The sequence below is a fragment of the Eubalaena glacialis genome, chromosome 20 (genome assembly GCF_028564815.1).
Source record: "Eubalaena glacialis isolate mEubGla1 chromosome 20, mEubGla1.1.hap2.+ XY, whole genome shotgun sequence".
Lineage (NCBI taxonomy): Eukaryota > Metazoa > Chordata > Mammalia > Artiodactyla > Balaenidae > Eubalaena > Eubalaena glacialis.
Window position 1 is genome coordinate 36653206 of NC_083735.1, and position 18643 is coordinate 36671848.

The 18643-nt window shown below is 36.1% G+C and overlaps 1 pseudogene; it reads right to left on the reverse strand.

The window, feature by feature from the left end:
- Positions 1–5546: 5546 nt before the first annotated feature.
- LOC133081255 (large ribosomal subunit protein uL1m-like) overlaps positions 5547–18643 on the reverse strand; it is a 51875-nt pseudogene continuing 38778 nt past the window's right edge.

Genomic DNA, 18643 nt, shown 5'->3' on the forward strand with positions numbered 1-18643 from the left:
ATAGTATTTAACTTTTGCTTAACTTTTTGCCAGAATTTGCTTCCCCATAAAGTCTACATTAGTCCTACCTCCACTTCTGGAGCTTCATAGTATAAATATACTCCATCTTCTAAATGGCACACATTTAAAACTCTATCATTTATCCCCAAGCACTTTCTCAGCAAAATAATTTATTTTCAAATTAAAACATATATGACTACTACACACTCACTAGAATGGCTATAATAAAAAAGACAGACAATTCCAAGTGTTGGCAAGGATGTGGAGAGACTGGAACCCTTAGGCACTACTGGAGGGAATGTAAAATTGTATAACCACTTTGGAAAGCAGTTTATATAGTTTATATATTTACATAATTTACACAATATTTTTAAATAGACTACAAATAATCATCTAGGCAATGTCATCCTAGGCAACAATGCCCATGAAGTCATGGACATTTATGTGCAAGTTATATTTTCCTATAATATAGTAAAAACATACTAAACTCTTAAAGATGTGGCTCACTTACCATCAAAATTCATTTCTTGGTCTTCCTTGGTACACTTATTGCCCTTTGGGAAACACTGGGTTATTCAACTTAAAATTTACATAAATTAATTTTCATTAAAGTAATTACCAACTTAGGAAACAATACTATAAAGTTCTATGCAACATATGACAAGATATAGAAAGTGTTAAACCTTCCATTTAGCAAATACTTGAAAATTGCCTTTGGTTGGCTTTTTTCAAATGAAAGTGACTGAAGAGCTGGAGATGTGGGAAACCACCAAAGCCAAGACATCTCCCTTCCTACCCTATACCCAACATGAGCACAACCATGTTATTTCAGGGAGAAAAAGGAGACCTCCCCATGGGAAGAAGAAAAAAAGGGAGTATACGAAATGTTAAGCAGTTATTTAAGGAATTATGGGTCATTGTTTTCTTTAAATTTTTGATTGTGTTCTTCCTTTCTCTACTTGCCAAATTTATTTAATGTCCTTCTATTTTTTTAAATAAAGCAATACAGTAAAACTTTTTGTTCCTTTGAATACCTTCAGAATGAAAACTATTATTTCAACCTATCCCTTATAATAGTTACATTTCTAATTTCATATTTTGATTCAAAAACAAAAATTTAAGTGAAGATACCAATTTCTTCCTTCTTATTTTTTAAAGTATTGATATTTATATACAACCTTTTGTGGCTAGTTCTGTTACTATGTACTCTTAAGTTCTCAAAGCACTAGAAATAGGTGTTTTGCCCATTATTACATGCAAAATACAATCCAAAGAACCTAAATGCCCTCAGTGGCCAGAGGAGAACACAAAAACATTGGGTTCTGAAAAATGGACCTAAAATTTTCTTGTACTTATAGCTTGATTATTCTTAAAACTCTTTATAGGGATTTGCTTTTAATTACTCTAGCAAGGATGAGGACGAGCTGGGGAGTGGTAGGTAGATGGAAGGGATAGATGTACCTAGAACAAGAGCATAATGTTGATAATTGCTGAAGCTGGGTGGTAAGTAAATGGGTGTTCTTTTTTTCTGTATATTTGAAAAAATTCTATAATAAAAGTTAAAACAGAAACAAATTCTTTAAATTCTAAAAATGCATTATTACAGAGTGACAACTAAAGCAACCTCTGTAACATGCCCAAAACAGAACAAAAAATAAATAAATAAACAAAGCTCCAAGGGGTCTATAAAGTATTTTTGCTATTTTATTTGTATAGTCAAATGAGAAAACAAATATTTACCAATAAGTACACAACTATTTAAAAGTTGTATGAAAGGTTACTATTGCCACCTACTGGACACTGCGATTACTACTTGCTATTAAAAAAACAGTCACTATTGAGTAGGTCTCCCCATCCCACCATAAGCCTCTGGTCTTTAACAAGATAATGATAAGTAATACCATTAAACTTATGTTTACGTGTGTTTATATTAGTAATGTTAATTAATAATGTTATATCACATCATTTCTAACAACATGAAATGCCAACCACAAAAGCTGTGTCATAAAATTTTTGTTAGAAAGTACATTGATGATCACCTTATGATGTCCTTGTTTTACAGAAGATCCCAGATTTTGAATTGTTTGCCCATAGGAATTTAAATTGTTTACACATAGGGATAGACCAGGAAGCTAGAAACTACTCCTGGCTCTTAAATTCAGTGCATTATCTTTTTTTTCATCTCAGTCTTTTAAAATCTTGACTTTTATTAAAAATTTTTCACCTCTTATAACTTGGTTAATTGCATACACCAGTGATTCTCAACCTTGCTGCACAAGAATTACCTGTCAAATTTGAAAATAAACTAATGCTGATACCAAAGCCAGAGATTTTTTTTATCCAGGGTTAAAAGATCCATTAGCAAGTATCAGTGGTTCTCAAAATATAGTCTTTGAACCAGCAACATCACCATCACCTGCGAATGAAACTGAGCAGCACCCTGTGGACAAAGCCTTTCCTTGTCCTCCACTTCCTGGCTTGCAGGAAAAAGGCTTAGCCTCCTAGATGTTCCCTGAGTTCCAGAGGGCAGATTCAAACAGAAGAGTGAAGGAATGCAGAAACAAAGGAAAGGCAGTCAAGAAGCAGTGCAGCGATGGGGCAGGGTCCCAGTTCCTCCTGGAGGGCTATACATAACAATCTGATAGTTCTCCAGGAACTATCCCACCCAGGTAGAGGATGGTAACTTCAGTCAGAGCTCAAGCTCTGGATCCCAGACAGGTGGGAACCAGAAGGCTAATGACTGAGCTTCCTGGAACATCATCCCGTTACCTCACCACCAACCAATCAGGGGAAGGTCACACACCTCTCAGTCCTCCCCCCACCTTTTGCCTATAAAAACTCTTCCCTAAAAACCTTGGGAGAGTTCAGGCTTTTTGAGCACCAGCAGCCCATTCTCATTGTTCGGCCCTTGCAATAAACCTTTCTCTGCTCCAAACTCCAACATTTTGGTTTGTTTGGCCTCACTGTGCACCAGGCGCACGAACTGGGTTTGGCAACAGGAACTTATTAGAAATGTAAATTTTCAAGGTCCACCCCAGATGCTGACTGGTGCCAAGCAATTTGTGCCTGCAAGCCCTCCAGGTGATTTGGATGCAGGCTAATGTTTGAGAATTACTAGTATTGATATTTACTATAATTATTTAAAACTTTTTACTCTTTTTAAATATAAGATTTTAATTTACTGCTTTCTCAGAAAGAAGAAAATACATTAATAACACAAAAGAGAGAGGTTTATGTGAAGAGTAATCTAGTGCCATTCTACTATTTTTCCAGAAGCATACCATTATGAACACTCAACATTAGTTCGAGTTAGCCAATAGGAAAAATGCTTTAATGGAAGGTTAGGGAATAATTTATTCATAGGCCAGTTAATAAGACCCTGGAATGCTCTTGCCCAGAGCAAGTTTTCCAACCATATTTCCTTGTTCTGGTTTGTTCTGCTCAGAAAGGCATCTTTCTAAGACATAATTAAGACCTTTAGCCATATCATACCTTTTAACTCAGGAATGTCAGTTCTAGAAATATAGAGGAAACTAAATTGTGCTCAAAGGTTTTCTCCAAAGCATTGTAAATAATAAGGTTAAGGGGGACCTGAAAGCAAGTTAAATGCCCCAAAACTAAGAAATGACTCCATAAATTAGAGCATCAATAGGATGAAATATTGCTCAATCATTAAAATGCTTTTCATGTGAGACTTTAAATAATATGGGGAAATGCTTACTTTATATGACATCATGTGCATACACGTTCCCTCTGTTTCTCTGTCTCTCTTTCTCTGTCAATTGAAAAAGATAATGGGCAGCACCAAAATATTAATACTGGTTATCTGAGTCGTAGGACTCTGAGTGATTTATTTTTTTATGTTTATTAGTGTCCCTAAAGTTCTCTATAACAAGAGTATACTTACTCTATTAACCAGAAGAAGACCCACAAATACAGTAATAGAGTTCCTACTCTGTGAACAAGGGTCTTTAAATAACAATCAGTATGCTTTCAGAAGACCATAAATGTGGGAAACAAGCAGATATCTTTTTCTCTCCATCCTGCACTGCTCTTTTCTCATCCCACTCCTCCAACCCTTTTATTTCAACTTTCTTCACATCACTCTGCCATAACCCCATAACCAGACATACCGAGAAACTGAAGTGTAATTATTCAATATTTTAAAAATTTAAAATTGGTTAAATAGTTTTATCTTAGAACACATAAAAAGGAGGTAAAATAGCCTAATGGTTAAGAGAACAGGCTTCAAAATCAGACAAATGTAGGTTTGAATCTTAGTTTGCCACTTATAGGACCTCACACAAGTTTCAATTTCCTTAACTGTAAAATGAGAGTACCGCCCTTCTTACTAAACTCCAGCGAGGATGAAATGAGAGAATGCATATAAAGCATAAGATAGTAGTAGGCACTCAATAAAAGGTAACTGCTGTTACTGTTTCGTAGTTAATGCTACAGTTGTTTTTAGTAAACAGCCCTTAAATTTTAATTTTCCTGTGGGAAAAAAGGCTTAGTGGAGTACAATGGTTGTTCACATCTTTTGGACTTCTTAGACCACTAAAATTTCAAAAACAACTGGGGAGACCTATATGGAGCCATCAAAATATTCTTTACAAAGTGAGTGTTATTAAAACCCACCAACAAATTTATCAGGACTATTATTTCATATAAGAAAAAGCCCTTGAACATCCCTTAAAAAAAGTGGAAGACAGTCTCAGAGTAAAAGAAATCGTTCCCAAGAAAGGACAGTTGGCAACTGCATGACAAAATTATCCTTATTTTTTTTTTTTGTCACATACCAAAGGACCATACTTAAGGACCAACACCAGTAAGCAAACTGGTAGCCTGATTCTTCATCCATAAATTAAGTTGTTTTATCTACCTCATGGGATATTCATTCAACAAACACTAACAACTTGCTATTAAGCAGAGGAATTCAGGATCAAATAAAGTATATAAAAACACCATACACAGTGCCTTGTATATTACAAAGCACCATTAAAATATACAATATTTTAAAAAATAAATAAATAAATAAAATATACAATATTGTTATTACAAAAAAATACGAGTACTATAAATTGATTCCTAAGAGAAGAAAAAGGTTTTCCATCCACTTGTTTTAAGGGCTTAATCATTTTCTATATTCATGCTATCACAAAAGACATTAAGGAATTATTAGAATGAAGATTTTCCATATTTTTTCTTTAGAAAATAGTCATATTTGTGATGTAGCTCATGATTCTGCCATTCTCTGTCTTATGGGAACTGAGGATGTTACTTTTCCCTCAGATGGTATAGCTCTCAAGGGAAAGTTATTAAGCTAGAAATTGCTGCTATAATTACCAGATTGTAGAATCTGAATACTAAGGAAGAAAATTTAACAGGATCTAAAAGTTAGGTTCAGACACAGAGCAAATTTTATTTTCTTAGTTTTGAAAGTATTATAAGATTTTCCAGTGTTAAAATTTACTTTCAAGTATGATGATCAAGAAATAACAAGACACCAAACTTAGAAATTAAACAGTTTTTAATTTTCTCTGTTGTTTCTTGACCCACTGAAAATAATTTCTCAATGCAACACATTTAGGCAACTTTTTTGTCACTTTCTTTGGGTTCTACTTCTTTAGGCAATAATGACTCGATCTTTAGTAACAAACCTTCACTTGTTGAACTTCGAAGGAAAGCACGTACCACAAAGGGTCCTGAAAACAAAGACAAGAATCAATTTTCATTTTATTCCACAGATACCTAATGAGCAAATACAAACATACAACAAGAAACTTTATAGGACTCGTGTTATATTTTCACTTGAAAAGTACTGATATTACTGAACTATTATTTTGAATTATAACAAAGGGAAGATCGCTTCATTTCTAGAGTAGAAGACAAACTAGCTGTACCATGGTATATTAGAGATTTATAGATGAAACTACACATATTCACTAATAATTCATTTCTCTCTTTCAGAAGGTGATCACCTAGAATTTATTTCATTGCAAAGTCAACAGTAAAGGGAACAGGTGATGATATTTACATTTCATGGCAAGATTCTAAATATTTATTTAAAACAGTCAGCACAGATGCTAACTCTGTGTTACCAAACATTTAGTAAAATTCCTTAAAAATTAAAAAGTCTTTCATAAGAACAATGTTAAGGGACCCTCAGTTAAAATGGCAAAGAGAAGATAACTACATTGCTTTTAGAGATTTACTGTTCATCATTCTACTCCTGATATAGGTTCAGAGGCTCCTATACTCAAAACAAAGTTCTCCATGAAAGAGAAGAATCTATACACATACAATCACGAAGTACTATGGTCATATCTAGCACAACAGAATTAACAAATGAGGTATTTATTCACCAGTGTGTTTAACTCCCAAAGAAGGTTAAACATAACGTGAGATTGTGTTTTAATTATACACTTGGTTTATAAAATGAAACATGACAGATTCCTATAATGGTAAGCCTGTAAGTGCAGAGTCAATTGAGGGTTACAGACTCTTGCTTGCTTTCAAGCAGCGGAAAGAGAACACGTTTGCCTGAGGAAGGACTGTGAACGGCAGGTGACGCAGTGGGTGCGACACGTGTTCCTAGCCTATGACACAGCTGCCACGTCAAGTTCCACTGTTCTCCATGAATCACCCCATTTATAAATAGTGATTCTTGTGACATGATTAAAAACCTTGTTTCTTTTCTAAAATCAATAAGATTAAGAAAGCCAACTGCTAGTACCAGTGACAAAGTGAATGGTCTGGCTTCAAAATACCATCTATCTCATAAATGACTTTAGTTTCTGCTTAAACACTATTGTAAGTTTAAGGCAATCCGTTACAGTTTTCTTTCAAACTTTATTACATTAAATGGTAGAAAGAATGTGGGAATTTATAAAGGTTTCACGATGTATTCCTTATTAATGTTAAAGAGGTCTCCTCTCCAAACAACTACAACTTCTTAATAAGGTCATTAGGAATCCTTTGGAGAATTAAATTGTATTTCTTTAATCCCTGGAAATGACATTATTGTTATTGCAGTTGTATATTAACTGGATTGTTTTCTTAATATTTTACATTTTTAAAGTATCACAGAGCTACAAGGAAGTCTACCCCAGAGAACCACTTACCCAAATTCAGCGGTCTTTGCCTACAAACTTCACTGATAACTGCTTGCAGATTGGCAGCTATCTGGTCACTTGACATATCCAGCTGAAAGAAAAGGATATATAACGTTAATGATGTGAAAGTGAGATGATAATACAATTTTTGGTAACTGTATCAGTAGTTGTTCCAGACAGTTTTTTCAAATATTCAACTAGTGCAAATTATGTATTAGGAGACCCTACTGTGAAAGCAAAAAACTTCCATAACTCTTTTTTCAGAATACTACATTAACATGTCTTTACATGTCAAGACTTAATTACCTTTTAGAACACATTATAGCAAAGTGTTTTAAAGTTGCTCCACTTGCGATTCCTTGAATTCCAAGTAATTTCCCCAAAGCATATCCTGCGGCAGGATACACCATTCCCCCCACCCCTTCCCTATCACCAAGGAATTAGTGATATTCTTTTTTCAAGTTATTTGTTTATTTTTTAAAAGAAACTAAGAAAATATTTAGAAGTTAATGCTTTCAAAAGTCCAAAATGAAACTACTTGACAACACACATTCACATAACATATCCCACACAGAGACATTTTCAAGATGCTATGCTAACACTCCAACTCTGCAGTAACAATTATCCTGCTACTTAGTAAAAGCTACAGTAAGTAAATATATAGTGAATGAGCCCTATTCATAAAACAAATAAACCCAGCACACATCTTTGGAAAGTCCTTGAGTTTATCATTCAAATTCAGTGCATGTTACTCTTCTTAAATATACCAGTTAAAATCAGTTCTATTGCATTCCTATGTTTAGAGGATTTTGCACTTTGCCAAATGAATCCAGTTTTTAAAATTCATATAAAACTTATAATAGTGTAATTGGCAAAAATTAGACAGTAAGAGTTCAAACAAGAATTCTATTTTCCAAGGACTCTTGAGACCATTGTGAGAAATGTGGTACATAAGCATAAAGAGAATTCCTCCTGAAACAAATTATTATCATCATCATCAGACAACATTTATTCGACATTCACTTAGGCATGATGCAGTACCAAACCCTAAATGAGAAGGTTTGGGCATTACTGGAGGAATTTTCACTTTATGCCAATCCACAAGTGGGAGTTTGGAGAAGGAAAAAATCAAGCAATGCTTAGTTCTCCTTATTAAATCCATAGAACTTATAGACTTTAAGTTGTATTGAAGTAAGTAGTTCACTGACAGACAGGGCACCTTACATTTGCTATGGCAAAAAAAAGAAAACAAAACAAAACACCAAGAGTATCAACATGTGTCCTTTCATTCCTCTCTTAATTCCCCACTTTCCCTCAAAATGTCCTCCTTTCTATTATCAACTGAAGTAACCAACACAGCTCTAAGGAGTTCCTTTACCCTTTGTAAAGACCTATACCTACCTTAGATTTGGGAAAGCAATAGATACAAGAAAAAGCAAGAGGTCCAATATATCTTCCTTGATAGTTACAAGCTATACTGTTGGACTGTATATACTAAACTTCTCAGATTTTTGTAATTGTACTTTCTGCAGACTTATATTGCCATTCTTACAATAAGCTAACAACATAGGCTTTAGAAATGCAAAACAAAAAAAACAAACAACAAGAACAAAAAAGAAATGCAAAACAGATGCCTTCAATGGTTTCATTAAGTTTTAAAATATACAAATTGTTTTAAAATATAGTTTACACTTTTGTCCAAATTTTAGCACCTCTAATTATCAGTACTATGTCCTCTACTGAATCTTAAAATATATTTTTAGCCATAATACCTCATTTTTTCTTTTAGATATTTTGTAAAATTATGAAAAAGATATATTTTATGGGCATAACTTTGGTTACACAGTTGACTACCGATGACAAGATAGCTATGTAAAAAACAAATGTATGCATGCATGCATGCATTTTATCAAAACTTGCATAGGAAATTTATTTGGGCCGACAATGATCTAGAGATAACTCAGGAAAGCAACATTTACAAGCTTCTCCATCTATATCTCAGTTGCTCTGTTCTTGCAGTAGTGCTTTTCCACACCGTAACATTTTGTGGCCTGACAAAGGTAAGGAGGACCATTTTGAGGATATATTATCTGTTAGATTCTCAATAGCAGAGCATTAGACTTGGCAAAGCAGGAAAAAAGTGGGGGCGGGGGGAGTGGAACGGGTTGACCTTGAAGGCAATATTGAACTATGATAAGCATTGTATTTGTGTGTGTACATATGTGTGTATTTGAATATATAATAGTCACAACAGTACCTATGTTTAGCTAAAGTGATTGTCCACTACAGGGCAAAATAGTTATTCCTTGTTCCGCAGCATAAATGTTTTTAAGAAAAGACTGATTTACTGAATCCTCCCTTCTGCTTAACATCCTTATTATATCAGAAACAATTCCCTAAGCAGACTAGATGGAAGACTTCCCAAAGATGTCAGGGTGGCGGCTCAATCGATACAGCTGAACTCTACCTCTTTGCTTTAACTCTCAGGTTTTCCTCTTTCTATGCAATTCCTAACCTTTGTCTTCAATCACTCTCTACCATTATGAGAAAACTAAAAAACTGTGGTTCTTAACCATTGTTTGTCCCTTTGAGATGCAGACATATGCAGGACAAACTACAGTCATGACAGTGTCTAAGACAGTGATTCTTAAACTTTTTTCGGGTTATCAAACCTTGCTCCAGAAAAATGCACACAGGCACACAAAAATTTTAGCCTATGCTTTTACGGTCTTCAAGGATTCTTTGATTAAAAGAAAGGGGAAGAGAGAAGAAAGGCTCCTGAGGAAAGGGGCTCAGTTAAAAGGGCTACACTTTGAGAACCACGAGTGTCGCTGTTTAATTCGGCTCAAATACTTTGAAGGACTAAGGACAACAGTATGGAAAAAGGATTCAACTTAATTTTCTACATTTTACAGAGGACAGAAATAAAAAAGAAAAAGCAAAGTATGTGTGCACAGTTTTTAAACAATCACATGTTCCACCTAAAGTGGCCAGCTTGTGTCACTGTAAATGTTGTAACAGCCTCTAGATGACTGATCATCTCTAGCTGGGAACTGCAGAGAGGACTGCTGCTTTGGATACGCACTTGTTAGAACACCTGACCTCCAAAACCCCTTCCAAGTGCAATGTTCTAGGGTTACAAAAAGGGTAGCCTGGCAATGGTTTCTGCAGGTGGGCCAATACTCAATTCCCTTGACTCCTGAAAGTCTAAACCAAGAAAAGGAAGACAAGACAGTCTGTGTATCTCCTATACAACATTAAGTAATAGTAGTATTAGTAGTAGTAGTAGCAGCAGCGGCAGCGGCAGCAGTAATAATAATAATAATACTAGAGCAGCTCTATTTATTGGGTGCTTACTCTAAGCCAAACTCTGTTCTAAGCATTACATAGATATTCTCATTCATTTCTCCCAAGTATCCTAAAGACGGGAACCATAATCATTCCTCTTTTACAATTAGAAACTGAGACTTAGAAAACTTTGTAACTTATTCAAAAGCACCCACATGATAAGGAGTGGCCCAGCAGCTATGCGCATGAGCTCTAAAGGCAGAGAAATGTGACTCTGAACCCCATTTCCACCATTTACTAGCTTGTGACCCTGGACACAGCTAGTGAGTGTTGGTAATCCTTATGAAAATTAAAGTGTCAGTTGTCTGGGAAACACAAATGAGTTGGTTATAAACTAAGGGGAGAAAAAGAGGAAACTAAGTGAAATACTGAAAGGGAAAGAATATACATTTAAGTGGGAAAAATATGAATTTTTCTTTCCACCTAATGAATCCTTTCCTACCTTCCCAGTTTTTAGATGTTAACAGCATACAATCCAGCAACGTTTACTTGGCCGTCACTCTTTGTGGAGCAACATGCTGGGGACTAGGAACAGAAAGCTGAGTAAGACACAAACCTCACCGTCAAGGAGCTTCCCACCTGGTCACTACAATACAACACGACAGGGGCTCCTCTCATCACAGGAACCAAGTGCCACAAGGGTAGAGAGGAAGAAGTGACTGACTTTGACAGAGAAGGCTTCACAAAGGTTATATTCAAATTGAGTCTTAAAGGATGAAGAATTCTGAAGGACAAAGAGGGTCTTCTAGGCAGACAGAGCAGCGAGGTAATGTGAGAACAGGGGGAGCGGGTGCCCAGAAGGCAGCTCACTACACCCAGGCCCAGGGCTGCAAACTCAAATGGCCACAGTGGCCAGAGCAGGTGACAGGCATGACTGCAGAGGACTGGGCTGGAGTGCCTGTGCACACAGGACCCACGGGACACAGGCTGTGCACAGGTGGAGAGCACCGCTCCACAGGGAAGAGGCAGCAGCCGCTCAGTGCTAACAGAACGTTACACTGAGGGCTCTGAGGCCGGTGTATCAGAACTCTTGACTGGTGAAGAACAACTAGAAATCTGGATTTCTATGCGACATCATCTAGTTTTTAAATGCTGAATCAATAAAACAAAACAAGTCTGGGGGCCAAACTCAGCCTGTAAGCTGCCAATTTGTAACTCTAGACTTCAAGCTGCATCACTGAACATAACAGGAAATCCTGAATTTGAACTTGACATAGTGATTTGACACTAAATTATAAAAAGATCTGAATGTAAAGCTAAAGATTTTAGAATATATTCTGTCAACAGTGAGAAGCTACTTAATGTTTTTAAGCAGACAAATGGTATTTCTGGTTTACGTTTTAGAAAGAATTTTAGAGGAAGGGTGTAAAACAGGAGTTGGCAAACTTTCTCTGTAAATGGTCAGACAGTAAATGTTTTGGGCTTTGCAGGCCTAACAGTTTCTGTCGCAAATATTCAATTCTGCTGTTGTGGTGCAAATGTCATCATAGACAATACATAAACAAATGACCACAGCTGTGCTTCAAGAAAACTTGACTTACAAAAACAGGTGGAGAGCTGGAAGTGGCCCACAGGCCACAGTTTGCAGACCTCTGATGTGGAAGATAGACCAAAGGATGTCTGAGAAAGTGAATGGGCAAAAGAAACCATTACTTTTTGCTAAAGCAGAAAAGATTTTTGTTTTGCTGTGTTTAACAGAAAGCTTTGTTGGGTGCTGATAGACTTTTGGTATCCTACAATGCATCTACTATGCAGATGAGGCAAAACAATGTTTTGTCAAGCTAAGAATTGCACTGCCATTTAAAATAAAAGTAGGAAAAATGCTTAGCAACTGTTTCAACAACTGCCATAAATTTTATATATGCACTTGAAACAAGATGTTGCATGGGGCCTTTCTGGAAGTTTCTTCAGGACTGATGACCAGGGCCTAAATCTGAAAGCAAAAAAGGCATGTAGTGCATGCCCTATATTTTAAACAAAGATGCCAACAATTAAGGCCAAAAAGTTCTCACCATCATCAACAACCACGCTAAGTAGAAGCAGGCCAAGAGGCAAGGCTCCAAGAGGCTCTTGTGTAGAGACTGGGGGCACTGCCAGAAGAAGATACTCGCTTGCTGAACATCTGCTTGAAGGGCATCAGATCAGTACGAGCTGGCCACTGGCCAGAGAAGCGGCAACCACCACAGCAGGGACCACAAGTACAGGCAGACGAGACGGGGCAGCTGCCTCTTCTCCCTCATTCCCTTTGCTAAGCCTCCACCACAGAAGAGTTAGGCCTGGAACAGGGAGTGGGGTGAGGTATTTAGAACTGCATCAAGTCACTGCAGCACTCTACAGTCTAGAGTGGGAGAAGGTGGGTGAAATTTTACTAAGCCCTCCCTGCTTCAGATCACGAGCTGTAAAAGCCTGGTTCCAAATTGAACAAGGAAAATCTCTGGATATGAGATTACAGTTTCAAACTGAATCTCACTGCACTTTTAATTACTGAGAGCCACTCGAATTATGCCTGTCACCTAACATGCCTGTGCATAACAGAGAAGAAAAATTGTACACGGCACACTTGGAATCAGGGGATGGAGAAGACTATTTCATGTTTGTACTCCACTAAATTCAGACTTTTCAATAGAGCTGTACATTTACACATAGACTGTATTCTGTGCACATGAGAATTTATGTGAATTTATGTTCATAGGAATCATGGTTATAATAATGAGTGATACTGGAAACAATCTAAATGCCCAAGAAAAGGAGTAAAATTGAGTAAATTACGATATATCCACAATACAGCTACGAAAATAGTACTTTGTAAGAATTTTAATGATTTCGGAGAATATTCAAGATACAGGAATTAAGGAAACGAGAATAGAAAACTCAATATATAGTATGACAGCAATTACATAAACAATAAATGCGTAGTGACTTGGAAATCTCCTCCCCTTTCCTAGAGCCCTGATGATATGCCTGCCTCCTACCCCTTAAAATTCATTTACTCACCTCCCCTCAGGGAGAAGGTGTTTTTAGGGCTCGAGGCTTCCCTTTTCCATTCCTTCATCAAGGTTTCTGAATAAGGTTTCTGCTCTGCTACACACACACACAAATACATGCATAGAGAAAGAGCAGTAATGAAAAGCACTAAAATGTTACCAATTGCAATTTTAAAATAACGTTTATATTCTTATTTAGGCTATTCAGTATTTTTCAAATATTATTATTATGTGCATGTTATCACCTGTTGATAAAAAAAAACAAACTAGCTTTAGTTTAGCATTTTAAACTATAAAACCAGTCCTTTAAGATGCTATAAATGACAAGGCATACTTTATTTCTTCACGTTTCCCTGAAACAAAATAAAAACCATTCTCACTGTTGGTACTGAGGGATAGACCCAGACCTCCACATCCCCCCCCACCACCATGGGTCCTAACAGCTAATTATGTTGTTACAGGCTTATATATATATTTAATTATATTTTTTGAATTGAAAGGCAGTAAAAGTAACCTTTTTGGGGGTGTACAGTTCTATAAATTTTAACTTCTGCATATATTTGAGTAACTACTACCACAGTACTGGACACAGAACCCAAAAAATCCTTCCTCATCCCTCATGTGGCCTCTCTTAGCCACTCTTAATCCCTGGCAACTTTTCATCTCTTTAAAAATGTCATACAGATGGAATAATTATATGTAACCTTTGTTTTCTTTCCTCCATAATTTAAAAAATTATGGTAAAATATACATAAAATTTACCATTTTAACCATTCTGAAGTATACAGTTCAGTGGCATTAAGTACATTCACATTGTTGTACAACTCTGACCACCATCTATCTCTAGAACTCTTTCTATCTCCTGCATCTAAAAGTCTGTACCCATTAAACACTAACTCCCCATTCCCTTCAACCCCCAGCCCCTGACAACTACCATTCTACTTTCTGTTTCTATGAATTTAACTGCTCTAGGTACCTCACATCACATCTGGAATCATATAATATTTGTCCTTAGAGTGTAGGAAGTGCAAGTGTCAGAATTTCCTTCCTTTTTAAGGCTAAATAATATTCTACTGTATGTACATACGCGTTTTGTTTATCCGTCCAGCCTTAGATGGACACTTGGGTTGCTTCCGCCTTTTGGCTATTGTGAACAATGCTGCTATGAACATGGGTATACATATACCTCTCTGAGTCCCTGCTTTCAATTCTTTGGGGTATATATCTATAAGTGGAATTGATGGATCTTATGGTAATTCTGTTTAATTTTTTGAGGAACCGCCATACCATCTTCCACAGCAGCTGTACCGCTTCACATCCCACCAGCAATGCTCCCCATTCTCGCCAACACTAATTTCTGTTTTTTTGGTAACAGCCATTTCAGTAGGTGTAGTGCAGCATCTCATTTGGTTTTAATTTGCATTTTCTTGATGGCTAATGATGCTGAGCATCTTTCATGTGTTTATTGGCTATTTGTATATCTTACTTGGAGAAATGTATGTTCAGATACTTTGCTCACTTTATTTATCTTTTTATTATTGAGTTATAAGAGTACTTTATATATTTTAGATACAAGTCTCTTATCAGGTATATATATAGTTTGCAGATATTTTCTGCCATTCAGTGGCTTGCCATATCGTTCTGTTGATAGTGTCCTTTGATGCACAAAAGTCTTGTTTTGATAAAATACAATTTATCTCTTTTGTTACCTGTGCTTTTGGTGTCAGTATGTAACCTTTTGAGATACTTTCACTCAGGTTACCGTATGTAACCTTTTGAGACTGACCTAAATTGTTGTGTCTATCAATAGTTCACACCTTTTTTTATCACTGAGTCATACTCCATTATACGGATGTACCACGTTTTTTTTTTTAATCCATTCACACATAGAAGGATAACTGAGTTTTTTCCATCTTTTGATGATTATCAATACAGTTCCTATAAATATTTGTGTTCAGATATTTGTGTGAACGTTAAGTTTTGATTTCACCACAAATGTTTCAACTCTATGGGAATGGGATTGGTGGACCTTACAGTAAACGTATGTTTAGCTTTACAAGACACTATCAAACTGTTTTCTAGAGTGGCTGTACTATTTTGTATTCCAACCATTAATGTATGAGAGTTTCTCCATAATCTTGCCATTTTTTAAAAAAGTAATTTTCTGCACAATACTTCCTCCTTTCCATTTGAGACGCCGATGATATGAAAGTTAGATCTTTGTTATCGTCCCATAGGGCCTTGATGGTCTTTTTTTTTTTTTTCCAATCTTTCATCTCTGTTTTTTAGATTGAATAATTTTTATGATCTACCTTCAAGTTCTCTGACTCTTTCCTCTGTCACCTCCATTAATTTCAGCTCCAGAAGTTAACACACAATTTTTATGAGATCCCTTTCCTAAGTACCCCACCCCTTGATATCCCCAGTACTTTCTGGTTCCCTGGGGCTCTCCTTTTCAGCACTCTGCCCAGAAAGCTGAGGTTTTACTTACATTTTGCCTCTTACTTCCTCCAACTGTTTTGGCAGTGGGGGCCAACTGGCAGGAAGACAGAGAAGATAAGAAAAGGGTGCATGCCCCTACCTCTTGAGACCATAGATCCTCCAATCAGAAAGTAAGGCAGCCCCTTTCCTCAATTTTAGATACCTGTGTCTTCCTCTGCACCCACTGTCACTGTGAGGAGCCATGATCTCTATTTCCCAAGCCTGAGGTAGAGGGCTTCTCTTAGAGCTCTCCTGGGGCTCTCTCTGCCTGCATCGATGTCCACTTCCCGGTTTCAGGCTATGTTGAGACCAGGCCATGTGACAACACAAAAGGAAAAATGGCAAACTCACCGCCAGTTTGGTGGTACTTCAAATTCTGGCCTTCCCTAATTCACCTGCTACTATTGACTTTTCAGAGTCTTCAGATAGCTGCTCCATGCATTCTGTCCAGGTTTTATAATAGGTGCACTCATTGAGAGAGATAGGGTGTCATGTGATTATTACACCATCTCACTTGGAACCAGAACTTCCCAGGCTTATGTTTTATATATTTATATTTTAGGGTTGGCAAACTTTTTCTGTAAAGGACCAAAGAGTAAATATTTTAGGCTTGGAGGGTCACATATGATTTCTGTTGCATATTCTTTTTTTATACAACCTCTTAAAAGACCATTCTAAGCTCACAGGTGGTACAAAAACAGACCATAGAGCCATTGTTTTCCAACTCCTGTATTAGAATACATTATTTATCTCCAAGTATACAAAAATTCATGCAAAGACAAGTTGTAGTATGATTTATGCTTTACATCACTTTAACAAATCAATATCTTTACCAAAATCTACGGGCGCTGTAAGGCAAAAGCAGCCTTCCTCATTGCTCATGATAAAGTTGTTTGAAAAATCCGTAATTTTGTGTTACATTTAATATATTTAATAATTCATAATAGGATCTTATAGATGTTTTACTGTTTACTGTAAATACTATATTACTAAATGTTATTATTTGTTTAGAAGTAACACTAATGAAAATTGCAGGGAATTATCTTTCAGATCCATTCAATTTCTTCTACCAGGATTTGGATAAAGACAGAATTCAGTAAAAGCTATCATACTTATCACTGGTTTTTGAAATAAAGCTAACAAAAGAAAGCTGTGTGTGCAGTATACTGACAATTACTTATTAACAAATGGGTTGGCAAACAAAGGAAAGCAAGTCAGTTTATTTCCCTACTGCATGTTATGTCACATATTTTTCATCATGTGTTATTCTATTGATCAACGATCACTACATTGTTGAGTTACTGCAATGAATTAAAAAGCAAAGTTAGCTGTTTCTCTCAAATGGTATGGTTCTTCTTATGCTATTATTTATATCTGATTGAAGGGGAGAGTCACACTTCCAATCCCAAAAGTTCTGGGAAATTAAAATCTGATTTCATGACAGTATAGATAAGAAAACTAAAAATGATAATAAACTAATTTTAATTCTAATATGCCTTCTGGTAAGAACACTGATAAAAATCCATACAATGGATATACTCTAAAATACTACAAGGACTATTCATCCCAGTTAAATAAATATACATCTCTCACAATAAAGCATCAAGCAAAATGCTGGCACATACTGGGTCCAGGATAAACCTTATTTTCTCCTCTTTCTTAGCCCCATACTGTTAGAAATCTAAGATCTACTGCCAGTCTACTTCTTTTATTTTTAATGAGAACTAAAAAGTATAGAATTTGACTTTCATATTCTACAGTTTATTTTCCACCTTTAAATTTCCTTATCTATGACACAGTACACTGCAATATACCAAAAATAATGCAACGAAAGAAAAGTTAATCATCAACTGGAAGAAACGGAGGAAAAGGAGGAGGGGAAGTGGCAATGAGCCATGAGCCAATGAGCTGCCGCCTTGTATCCAACTATTGTTTGTATCTAATTGATTTAAGCAATACTCCTTGCTTGCCACTTTCTCAACTTGTGGATCTAGATGCTTCAAAATAAGGCTTCATTTTCCATGCTCTATACTATTCACATCTTGTTTAACTGAACTCCGACACATTCACTTTTCCTATTCTAACATGTTCGCTAAATCTGAAGGCTCTGATTTCAACACAAGATTTTACTATGCTTATATTCCCTTGCCCTGATCTTGTTTATTTCTGTTACCATATACATCATCTTTTATCAGCTGGCAAGTTGACAATATTCTTGCCACAAAACAATTCACTATTACACAAGCAAAACATAGTGATACACACCTATGAATGGACCATGTCTACAACTTTAAAAAGAGGGGGGAAAAAGCACATCAAAGACACTGCCTTTATATTAAGTATGTCAAAAATCCAAGTATATTTGAAACCCAGACAAGAAACACTAGTTAAATCAGGTCTTGGCATGATTTATTATAAACAGAAATCTGAGACATTTAAAAAAAATTTTTTTTTTCTGTATTTTTGGTATATTCTTTTATGGTGATTTTTGGTTTAGAAACTATAGCCACTCTATATAAAGAGATACAAAAACAAGCTGTTTTAGAAGGCAAGGAGACTCATTTCTCTTTTGCTAGTTTTCTTCAAAAGAAAATGAGGTGAACTAAGAGGAATCAGAACTGTTCTAAAAAGTAAGAGGACGGGTTGGGGGAGCAGGGAGGGCTTGGGTATCTCCAAAGAAATGGACACTTAATTACAACGTAATAAAAATTACAC